The sequence below is a fragment of the Artemia franciscana genome, chromosome 1 (assembly GCF_032884065.1).
Source record: "Artemia franciscana chromosome 1, ASM3288406v1, whole genome shotgun sequence".
Lineage (NCBI taxonomy): Eukaryota > Metazoa > Arthropoda > Branchiopoda > Anostraca > Artemiidae > Artemia > Artemia franciscana.
Window position 1 is genome coordinate 17,817,822 of NC_088863.1, and position 10,954 is coordinate 17,828,775.

Genomic DNA, 10,954 nt, shown 5'->3' on the forward strand with positions numbered 1-10,954 from the left:
CCTGAATACATTGTAACATCCCCAATGGATAGCATCACTCTATTGCATACAGAGGTTCTCAGACGCTTACAGAAATTAGATACTAACAAATTGCCAGGACCAGATAACCTACATCCCAGGCTATTAAAAGAAACTGCAGCTATCATAGCAGAACCACTTAGGAGAATTTACCAGACTTCAGTTACCTCTAGAGAGTTGCCAGCAGACTGGAAAGTAGCCAACATTACACCGGTTTTCAAGAAAGGTAGTTGTTCCAAGCCTGAAAACTATCAGCCAATTAGCCTAACCTCAGTTGTCATTCAAAATACTTGAGTGCATAGTCAATGATTCAATCCTTAAGCATTTGACAACCAACAAGATCTTGTCCCCCAAGCAGCATGGCTTCCAGTCAGGGAAATCAATTGAAACAAACCTCTTGGAATCATACAAGGAAATCACAGACCTAATTGACCATGGACATCCAGTTGACCTGCTCCTGTTGGACTTTGCTAAGGCCTTTGACAAGGTTCCTCACAGTCGACTGCACTCAAAAATATCTGCTATTGGCATCAATCAGGCTGTTGTAGACTGGCTGATGAATTTCCTTACAAAGTGCAAGCAGAAAGTTTGCTTATTTGCAACAGATGGATAACCAATATACTCCAACAAGGCTGAAGTAATAAGTGGAGTACCACAGGAACTGTACTGGGTCCAAATCTCTTTCTGATTTACATCAATGACATATTTAGCCATATTGACAATGGCATGCACCTGTTTGCTGATGATGCCAAACTCTTTGGTATTGCATGCCCTCAGAGTATCCAGCACAACATTGATGAGTTACAAGTTTGGACCCATGACTGGCTTCTCCAATTTAATGCAGGAAAGTGCTGTGCATTACACCTTGGACCCAATAACCTAATGGCAAACTATACAATCTACAACCCCACTACCAAAGTAAGAGAGCAACTAAAGAACAGAACAGAAGAAAGGGATCTAGGCATCATTATGGATGATAAACTTAAATTTCACAGCCATGTCCAGCATGTTGTTTCCCATGCAAGCTCTAGCCTTGGACTACTAAAACAAACCATCAACAGCAGACAGGCATCTATATTTATAAAATTATACACAGCTCTTGTCAGACCTCATCTTGATTTTGGCATGTGTCTTGCTGGTCCTTCTTATCAACAAGATGCAAGGCTCATCAAAAACATACAGAGACGAGCAACAAAATGCATAAAAAGTCTAGCATCAACCTCATATGAGGACCAACTCAAGTACCTCAAACTACCCACTCTGGTTTACCAATGCTTGCACAGTGATATGATGCTTACTTACAAGCTACAGAACAAAAAGTCAGCAATCTTTGGTGGCAATCTCAGTACCAGCACAGCACAAGAGGACACTCCAAGAAGCTACCAAAGTTTAGAAGCTCCTGATCTAAAACTTGCCAAACATTCTTTTTGAGAAAAGTCATAAATCATTGGAATCAACTGAAAGATTCAACTGTCAGTCCCTCCATCCAGTCCTTCAAAAACCAACTTGACAAAGAGTGGGAGAAGAAGCAGTGGAGGTTCATTTGGCAGTCATCAACCCCAGAGCACTACAGGTCTGGAAGACCTTAAAGCTCTCAGATGGATTAAGGTAAGGTATTCTGTAGAACAAAAAAATTATATCTAATTATAATTAGTATCAAAATAAAATATCTAGCTAGATAGATAGGCTAGTAGTATTTCTAAGAATCTTACACATATACCTAGCTAGCTGAATATTTGATTGTCTATTGTGCATACTAAATGTCCACCTAGTTTAATAAGGATTGAACTAAGTTTACATCCTGAATATTTAACTAGCTTAAGTGGATAATAACATATCTTAGACTTTCTTATATAGCCTATATATAGGCCTATATCCAACTAGGCAGATAAGTAAATTCCCAAGGCAATTTGTATATAGTATTCAACTATTTGGTGTTATTCCTATTTATTTGCTAGTTAAACATATAGGCTATTAGAGGAGTAAAAATAAAGTAGGCTATTAAGAGGCACCATGACTCTCATGCTTTATTATACCTGGCTAATGGTCCAAAATTGTTTTTCAATTATTTTCGTAGTTAGCTAATGTCCTTTTTGTTTAAATTGCTTTTTGATTAGCTAACTAGTTGGACATTATCCATTGGGTAGGCCTTTAGGCTATTCCCACTATTGATGACTTGAGGAAAAGGCGGGATAAATGCCACCCATAAATTACCTTATAAGATTGTCAAATGAGCTCAATAACTTATGTACAGTTTATCGTTAAGATATTTGAGATTCAGTCAATCATCCTCGTGTTCTGTATTCTCTCATTTCCAATTATTTTTGCTCTACAAAACAAAATTCTATTTGGTTAGGTTCGACGCTCAGCATAAACAAAAAAAGAGAGCGTTCAAGTTTTCTGTTTTGGTGGATGATGCAAATAATTATTTTTATCTTTGATCAACCGATGCACACCAGACGTTACTGCTTTAGAAGGCCCTGGAAATTTTTCAAAACATATTGGCACAAACCTAGATTTTCAATACGCTCAAGAGTTGAACTTGACTAAGCCTCAGTGTATGTTCAACCTTTTTAGAATTATTCGTTTTCTAAAGTCATTAAATAAATGCCTACCAAGATGATTCGTGAAAAAGCTCTCTTGTCAACACCAATAAACTCCAAAATATGCATTTCGGAAAAACTTTACAGGAACAGGTAACTGTCCAAAATAAATGAACTTTTAGAGATTTTGCAACTTCAGGGTGTTAGAGTAGATTTGAAAATTAACGTTAAGAAGGCCAAGTCAGTAAGGCTAGGATTAAGTGAAGATGAAAAGGTGACGTTAGGTAACAAAAAGATTGATCAGGTGCGTAGCTTCACTTACCTGGGTAGTATTATTAATAAAGGCAGTGGGAGCAGTGAAGATGTTAAATGTAAAATGGCCCAGGCTCAGGATGTTTATTTTTTTAGTTAAAAAAAAGTTTGGAAGAATAGGAAGATAAGTCTACAAACCAAGATTAGAACATTAGAAGCTATAGTGATGACAGTGGTCAAGCATGGCTCTGAAGCATGGGCGCTCCAAAAAGCGGATGAAAATTTGATAGTTGTTTTCCGGAGAAATTGCCTACGGAAGGTTTTAGGTACCTGGCCGACTGACCGTATTTCAAACAGTAGGCTGTACGAAAAATGTGGTTCAGACCTTTTTTTTAGAGCTATAGTGTAAGAAAGGTTGAGATGGCTAGGCCAAGTTCTGCGGATGAAGGATGACAGATTGCCGAATATTGTCCTTTTCGGAAAACCGTCTAGGGCAAAACGGACAGCAGTTCGTCCTCGTCTTGCGTGGGAGGACGTCATAAAGAAAGATTTAAAGGAAATGGAAACTTCCTGGGAGAGTGTAAAAAGGGAGGCGTTGAATAGATTGGGATGGAGGAGGAGCGTGCGTAGCTGTGTTGGCCTCAGACGGCTTGGTGCTGCTTTGAGTTGTTAGTAGTTGTAGTAACAGGTAATTAATAAACTGGAGAGTTCAAAATTTGACAATATAGAAGATGAATAGAATAATTTAGGAAAATTCTTTGTACAGTTGATAATGGTCTCCTAGGGAGGAAAGTTATGAAAGCGGCTAGGAATATTAGTGAAAATGTCTTATGTTTAATAGAGAGAAGTAGGGACTTGTACAGGGATTATATGAGTAATAGATCATATAATATTAATAAGATGAATATAAAGAAAGTGGTGAAAGTATTAAAATGTGAATTAAGTGATGTGAAAAATGTGAATTAAGTATTAAGTGTGAAGTGGAGGCCATGGATGAAACCACCAAAGATGTGGAAAATGAAGCCAGACGGCAAATTAATAATATCATGTACCGACAAGTTAACAAATTGAGAGGGACTGATCAATCTGAATGTGTCCCTATTAGATAAGAAGGGACCCTGGAAAAGGGGCAGTCGTCGTAGTAGTAGAAGTAGTATTAGCAGTATGTACATAACGCCTTTTGGTTAGTTCAACATCTCCATCCACACACCTGAAAGTTCCGACATAATGCTCAAAGCTTTACAAAAGGTACTGATAATACGCCTTTTTGGAGCTGCATACACATAGGGTTTGATTTAGTTTAACTTCCCCATCAGCACTCCCCGAAGTTTTCACTTTAATATCCTTAAATTTTATAGTTGGCGTAGTAGTAATAGTCATATTAGTGGTAGTAGTAGCATGCACATTTTGCCTTTTGGTCGGTTGAATATACCATTTATCGTATCCTGTAAGTTTCGACGTAATACCCTAAACCATTTCTGAAGTGTTTCTGGCATGCTGTTTTTACAAAGATTCCAGACTATCTTCACCTTAATACTCTTTCCCTTTTTTTAAACCAAGAACCAAACATGCCCTCCACGCACTTAGCGTAATTGGCTGTCCCCCCATCAACCCCAGTTTGCCTTCCCCCTCAACCCTTTTTTTAGTAGATATCTATGTCCCTGTGGTAATATAAACCCATTTTTCACTGTTACTTTAACTTGATTTGGGAAAATTGGTTCCAACTTTGCCCCTCCCCCTAGGATTTTTACGTAACTACGCGACTGCCCTCCTTTCAAAGCCATGAATCCTATAAGTAAACAATGAACGAATAGTATAAACTACTGCCCTTATCCAAGGGTTGTGGTGGGCTTATCATCCCCAGTGGCATAGCAATTGGACTTTTTAGCAACGTTGAACAAAATGATTACACTGAAATTTTGATCGGATGCCATTGGGGAAGGGCAGTGAAAAGGGGAGTGGGAGGGGCCTGGTACCCTATAGTCCCTTTGTTTTAGGTTTCCCTGGATGGCTGCCATAAAACTCTGATTTTCTTTTTTTTCGACAATAAAACAGAGCTTTTTATAAATGACCTTGACAGGCATTTATATTATAAATTAAAAAAAAACACACAATTCTATTATTTGTAGAATGCTGAAAAACTAAGTCCAGGGTTCAGCTACACGAGGGCTCAGTTGCACGGGGGTTCAGTTGCAAGGGGATTCAGTTGCACGGGGGTTTAGTTCCACGGAGGTTCAGCTGCTCGGGGTTCAGTTACATGCACACCTTTCGGGAGACTGAGCTTCGCTAGGCTGGCATTTACACGGGGGGTTCAGTTAACTGAGGTTGAGATGCAAGGGAGTTAATTTAAAAGAAGGTTCAGTTGCACGAGGGCTCGGTTGCACGGGGGCTCAGTTATACGAGGGTTCAGTTGCACGGAGGTTCGGTTATACGGGGGTTAAGTTGCACAGGGGTTCAGCTGATTGGGGTTCAGTAGCACGGGGTTCAGTTACATGCACGCCTTTCGGGAGACTGAGCTGTGCTAGGCAGGACACTTCTAAGGCCCTTGAAAAAATTTCAAATTGCCCGTTGTTAGGAAAATGTTCAAGATCATGGTTACAGCATTAGCTTCAGCCAAGTGAAAAGCAAGCAACTTACCGAAGTAACAGGAAATTTATAAACGCACTTGAAAAACTACCATTTGAAGATGATGCAGGAATTGTGAGTATTATTTTGAAGAAACTTAATAGTTAAGGTTGGCTATGAAAACAATTTTATGGACATTTCCAAAAGAGCCCAAAACTCGAAAACAATGTCAGATCATAGGCAGCGCAATAGCGCTGCCTAAGTAAAGAACAATGTTGGCACAATGTATTATCTATTTAATTTTTAGAACAGGGCACTTCGTATAAAAGGAGTTGTCTTAGAAAATTCAAAAAGGGCTAGTGCCCTTTTCAATAGTCGAAAGTGAATGGAGGGCAATAGCCCCCCTCCCAGTATCATCATTTCCCCAAACACATCCAGTTAAAATTTTGGAATAGCCATTTTTTTCAGCGTAGTTGAAAGTTCCAAAAATTATGTTTTTGAGGATGACCACCCCTCCCCACAGCCGTCAGGGTATGGGTTGTAAGTTGTGCCCTGGGGCACATAAGTTTTTTACAGAAAGGGTGGTCGTATAAAATTCAAAGGTGGCTCATTGTATTGGTAATCAGAAGTTCTAATGCTTTTTTAAGAACAGCAGTGATTGGAGGGCAGCTACCGCACCCCCCCTATACACACTTCCCGAAATATATCCAATTAAAATTTTGCGATAGCAATTTTACTCAAAATGGTCCAAAGATCATATAACAAGGCCTTTGGGGCTGAAATAAACCACCCAAGCCTGGGGGCAAGGGTTGTAAATTATGCGCAGAGGGCATCTAACGTTTTTATGGAAGGGATGGTTATATAACCTTTGCAGGAGTCTCATTTGGTTGAAAATTGAAAGTTCTAGTTCCCTTTTAAAAAAGTAATGGAAGGCAACTACCCCCCCCTCCACTAGCCATCTTTTCACCAAAAACATCTGACTGAAATTGTGAGTCAGTTATTTTGTTCAACAGAGTTTATAACAATGCCTCTAGGGTTAGCACAACCCCCCAGAGCCCTGGGGGCAAGGGTTGTAAGTGTTGCCCTTGGGGCATATAAGGTTTTATAGAAAAGGTGGTCGTATTTGCTTCAGAGGGGTTTCATTCAAAAGGTAATCAGAGGGTTTAGTGCCCTTTTAAAGAGTAAAAGTGATCAGAGGGCAGCTATCCCCCCACGTCTTGTGTTCCCAATACAGACATTAAAATTTTTAGATAGCCATTTTATTCAAATAACTCAGGAATGACTGAGTAACTCAGGAATGTTCAGGTAACTCAGGAATGACTGAGTATATTAATTCGAAACTTTCAGGAAATGATAAATTGACCAAAAAGGCAGTATTTGCACGCTACTGCTACTTACTAGATCACTCTATAATAATATCACTAGAACTAACACTTCTGTATCGGATAATACCGAGGCTGAGGATATTGAAATAAACATCAGAGGAAACGTTGAGGGAAAACGTTAAACTAAATCAAAGCATATTAATCTAAGCATACAGATTGCATATACGGGCGCATCAACGATATTTTAGAACGGATTATCGTATCAAGAGGAAATTTTAGGGGTATCATGAGTGGGATATTCAGTTGACCAAAAGACAAAATGTACCTGCTACGACTGCTATTAATACTGCTGCTACTACTCTTCCTACTTCTATAACTACTACTATTATACAAGTACAATTAAGGCTAAGCGTACAAAGCTGAAAATTTGACAGAATATTGAAGGAGGGTTTGAACTAAATCAAAACACACTGTGTGCATGCAGATTGCCAAAAGGGCGTATCTCAAGAATAGATTAAGTTGGAAGTTGGAACTATCAGAGAATGCTTAAAGAGGAAGATCAACTGACAAAAAGGTAATTTATGCATGCCACTATTAGCACTACTATCACTGCTACTTTTACTAATACTACTACTGCTACTAAACTAATCCAGCTAATACTTCAATTGCAGCAACTTGTAAGGCTTAGAGTATTAAGATGAAAACGCCGTCGAAAGTGCAAATCAGCAAAATTTTTGGAACGACTTACCATGCCAAGGTATCATGGGTATCAAGGTTCCGGGGTATCATGAAAGGGATGTTCAACTGATCGAAAGGCAAGTTATATATGCGAGTACCACTATTAATACTGCTGCTACTACTACTAGCACAATACTAACGCTGCAACTACTTCCCCTACTACCACCGCAAATACAGTGATACTAGTACTATTAAGGCTAAGTCTACGAAGGTGAAATTTGAGAGAATATTAATGGCAAATTCGAACTAACAAAAGACACTCTGTGTATTTAGATTGTCCTAAAAGCATATAGTATACTTTTAGGGTTATCTTAAGAATTGATTTGTGTATTAAGTTGGAACATCGGGTGTTGAAGGGAATGTTGAAAAAACCAAAGGCGATATGTGCAAACTGCTGCTACAATTGCTACTACACAAGCTAAGGGTATTAAGATGAAGCTTTCAAGGAATATTTAGGCAGATGTTGAACTAAAGCAAAACACACTGTTATCATGTTGATTGTCAAAAGGCTGACAAAGCAATATCACACTAATGGCTTACATTATTAAGCTAGACCTTTCAGGGTAAGTTGTGGCGGATTTTAACTACCCAGAAGACAATATGTGTATACTTTTAAAACTACTACGGTTACTGTAACTAATGACACTGAGGGCAATAAGGTGAAACTTTTAGGGAACGTTGAGGGGGGGGAGGGGGGTCAATTAAACGAAAAAACTATATGCATACCAGTATTGAAAGGAAACACAAACAATATCATTGGCAGCACGGCTCTATCGTAACTAGTAAAATCATTAATATTTTAAAGGAGCTAATTTGATTGGAAATTAAAAGTCCTAGTTCCCTTTTTTAAAGTCAAGTGATTTAAGGACAATCAGCTTTCCAATTCTGTTTCCCTGAAATAAACCTTGTCAATATAAAACGAAGAGAATTAATTAAAAAAAAACTTTTTCCACAAAATAAGTTTTTCAAGGAGAAGTAAAGAATTTCATTAAATCAAAAATGAGCAAAAATAGAATGAACGCAAAACAAACAAAAATTTAAACAAATAACGAGGTCAAACTCAAAACGAGCAGAAATCAACATGATTAGGGCTCACAGCCCCTATACCTCTTCAAGGCTAGAACATAATTGGCACTTTACTGAAAAAAAGGTTCCAATTTTATTGCTTTATTAAATAAAAAATTATTAAGATTTTAAAGAATAAATATGAGCACATGTATATTAAACTGACAATACAGATTCATTTATATTTTTTTCAGTAAAGTACAAATTATTTTAGCCCTACAAAGCGGGATTGAACCACACTTTTCGTACAGCCTACTGTTTGAAATATGGCCAGTCTGCCAGGTACCTAAGACAATTCGTTCGCAATTTCTCTGAAACACATCTAGCAAACCTTCCTCCATTTTTTGGAGCGCTCATGCTTCAGAACCAGTGTCATCACTGTAGCTTCCAATAATTTAATCTTGGTTCGCACACATTTTATCTAGTGCCCTTTGTAAGTGACAAAATATATTGTCCCACATTAAATTGGTACGTGTGCTTCAAAATATCGATTTTTCACGAAAAAGGGTCTAAATAGCAAGAAGTTCAACTTGTTACCTACTACTTACGACTTAGCGGAGAACGACCCACGGCCTACATATGGACACAGGTATAATAGTAACCAGAAGTTTAAAAACGTATCCTGACAGAAACTGTGTAACGAGCCATTTGAAGCTGATGCAGGAATGGAACATTTATTTCGGTTATTTTAGTTAAACAAATTTACGTACATTTCGAAAAAGAGCCTGAAATCTCTCGAAAATGATGTTGAATATGAAATACGGCCTATTCAAGAGTGAACCGCAACCCATTGTAGCCCAAACTAAAAACACGTGAAAAACTATGCAGTGAGGCACATTGCTATTTGATGCAGCTTCAGGACAGGTAACTAAGATTTCAGTTAATGTTAAAAGTAAGAGTTTGTTGCGAAAATAGGCTTTTGGGGGTTTCAACAAAGAGCCTTAAACTCCTCAAAATAGCTTCGGACTAAAATGAAAAATGCATTATTGGAATCACCGTGGTTGGAAACCCTCCACATGAATTATAACCCCCACATTGAACAATTAGAAAATCACCTTTCAGTATGAATATCACTGATACGTATCTTTTCCCACAGGTGACTTTATCAAACCAGTAGACGTAGAATGCTGGACAGTGTTCGTTCGAACGTAAAATCCTAATATTTATAAATATGTATAAATTGTGCCTTCTAAAACCTAAAAAACACATTGATTCTATTTCATCTACATTTTGTATAGGCATTTATTGGAATAGTAGCTCAGAACTCCATATTAAAGTTATTTGCAAATGATGTCAAGCTGTGTAAAGCTATTCTTGATATAGGTGCTGTCTCACTTCCCCAAAGAAACTTGAATGCTCTTTGTGAATGATGCCACCAAAAAGTAAATACACACATACAAGTCTAATACTAAGCATTATTTACATAAAAAAAAACACTGAATGGTGTTAAAGTTCCCTGGATACATGAAAAATTCCCTGTTAAAAAAAAAATTTCCCGTTGTTAAATTTCCCGGTGTTAAAGATTCCCTCGAGTTACTAGAGATCTTGGGATTTACTTTGATCCTAGGCTCAAGTTTGATGACCATATTTCGACAGCGACGAAGAAAACAAATTTCTTTGCCTAAAACAAAGCATCGCGCAATTTCAATATTCGTGGAATGATACCACTTAATAAATCAACTTCACGACTATTAGTCGAACACAGTTTACTTTTGGAATCCTTTTAACCAACGTAACCATGCACGTGTTGACATGAGGCACCAACCGTATAATTAAAGTTATAGCAGCTGAAATTGAAGTTCTGGGATGAGCTTACGGTTAAAATAATCTATTTAGGATTATTTACAACATTCGTCATATTAACTATAAATCATTCTTCACAACGTCGTTCCTATAAATTCTACCCCCCCCCCCCAAAAAAAAACAACTAAAAGGCATATTGATTCTGTTTCACCCTACATCTAGTGATTAGAATGATCGGAATAATTTACTGGACGAAATAATAGTTAAGGTGGGTAAGGGCTTTTGAAACATCCCTTGCTGGTAGCCTAAAGGTTTTTACCAAGGTGCTTATGAAAGTTACTAACATTTTCTTAAAGAATGTGTTTTGTTATATTTCACTTAATTTTGTTGCTAGTAGTGTGTTTCAGAATATTTTTTTTTCATTCCACTTAACATAGCTCCTTTAATTATTAGTTACGAGAACACAATAGCGGTTTTAAAAAATTATGTCATAGTATGACCGTATATACGATGAATTGAATTGAATATATAAATTGAATCCATGCTCTCTGAAGTGATACAGCTTGGAGACAATTAAAAATTTATTGTTCGAAAACAGAATTTCCTTTGAAATAAATTCTGCTACGGCCACTCAGGTCCAAGAAGTACACGGGATAACTCTAGATTACGAAATAACTCTGAGCATCTAATCTGTGAAAATTTTGA

At 37.6% G+C, this 10,954-nt stretch overlaps 1 protein-coding gene across 2 annotated transcripts in view; it reads right to left on the reverse strand.

Annotated features, from left to right (window-relative positions):
* Window positions 1–2,372, reverse strand: part of LOC136026441 (transmembrane protein 198-like) — an 82,652-nt gene extending 80,280 nt beyond the window's left edge. For both annotated transcript variants that reach the window (XR_010617289.1, XM_065703043.1), the window contains exon 1: window positions 2,233–2,372. The gene's annotated coding sequence lies outside the window, so the exon portion shown is untranslated. The remainder of the gene's footprint in view (window positions 1–2,232) is intronic.
* Window positions 2,373–10,954: the final 8,582 nt, after the last annotated feature.